The sequence below is a fragment of the Tamandua tetradactyla genome (genome assembly GCF_023851605.1).
Source record: "Tamandua tetradactyla isolate mTamTet1 chromosome 22 unlocalized genomic scaffold, mTamTet1.pri SUPER_22_unloc_2, whole genome shotgun sequence".
NCBI classification, from domain to species: Eukaryota; Metazoa; Chordata; class Mammalia; order Pilosa; family Myrmecophagidae; genus Tamandua; species Tamandua tetradactyla.
The window spans coordinates 1,610,226-1,611,892 of record NW_027518252.1 but is presented as its reverse complement, the minus strand read 5'-3'; positions in this window follow the sequence as shown (position 1 = coordinate 1,611,892).

The window sequence follows — 1,667 nt, the reverse complement described above, 5'->3', positions numbered from 1 at the left end:
AAGAGGCTTACACATATTAAGCATTTAATATTCACTTTATTATCATAATTTTTTTCTTAATTTTTATTGATGAAATCAATGAAAAAAAACAGGAGCATTCTTAACATATGAACATTCCAGACTAGGTGTGCAATCAATGGCTCACAATATCATCACAATGTTGTATAATCATCACCATGATCATTTCTCAGAACATATATATCACTCCAGAAAAAGAAATCAAAAGAAAAAATAACAAACTCATACATACCATACCCCTTACCCCTCCCTATCATTGACAACCAGTATTTCCCTTTACCCAATTTAACATTTATTCCCCTATTATGTATTTATTTCTAATCCATATTTTTACTCATCTGTCCTTATGCTGTAGATAAAAGGAGCATCAGAACAATGTTTTCACAATCACACAGTTACTTGCAAAAGCCATGTCATTATACAATTCATCTTAAAGACACATGGCTACTGGAACACAGCTCTGCAGTTTCAGACACTTCCCACAAGCATCTCTAATACACCTTAAACTAAAAAAGAGTTGTCCATATAACACATAAGAAAAACCTCCAGGATAACCTCTTGACTCTGCTTGAAATTTCTCAGCCACTGACAGTTTATTTTGTCTCATTTCTCTCTTCCCCCTTTTGGTTGAGAAGGTTTTCTCAATCCCTTGATGCTGAATCCCATCTCATTCTAGGATTTCTGTCCTATGTTGCCAGGAAGGTCCACACCCCTGGGAGTCATGTCCCACATAAAGAGGGTGAGAGCATGAGTTTGCTTGTCATGTTGGCAGAGACAGGCCACATCTGAGCAAAAAAAGAGGTTCTCTGGGGGGTGGCTCTTAGGCCTAATTTTAAGTAGGCTTAGCCTATCCTTAGCTGCGTAATATTCCATCATATGTATATACAACAGCTTGTTTAGCCACTCATCTGATGATGGGGATATGTTTCACATGAAAAAACCCCAGGATTGATGGTTCAGCCTATTGATTCTCTTGACCTCACTGCTTGCAACAATATGAGGCCTTCTTCATATGGGGAAGTTGAATTTTCCCTATTTCTCAGCATTCCCCCAAGAGGACTTTGCAAATACTTTTTTATTCACTGTTCAAATCACTCTGGGATTTATCAGGGCATCACTTTGGACAAACCTACAAAATCTCAAGGTTCCATGTACTTATGGTGTTCAATTAAACTGTCCATATAAGTTATTTTAGGAGATGCACTAGTCAAAATATAAATTTTGTACCAAATAAACATTTTTTGCTTTAGTCTCACACATAAAATTAAAGTTTTAAAATATGAATTACCATCTATTTTCAACACCTTGCAATATTGACATTCCTTTGTTCTTCCTCACTTAATCACTATCCTTGTACACTCTAGGCATTTCTAGTTTATACCATCTCAGTCTTTATCATCTATCTTTCCTTCTGATTTCATTTGTGCCCCCAGCCCTCCTCCCTCTATCATTCCAGCATTCAGTTTCATTCAGCGTACTTTCATTATTGTAGTACAGTTAGGTAGTATTGTGCTATCCATTTCTGAATTTTTACAATAAGTCCTGTTGCACAATCTGTATCTCCTCAGCTCCAATTACCCGATATCTACCCTATTTCTATCTCCTGATGGTGTCCATTCCTAATTGAAATTCTCCAGGTTCATTCATTA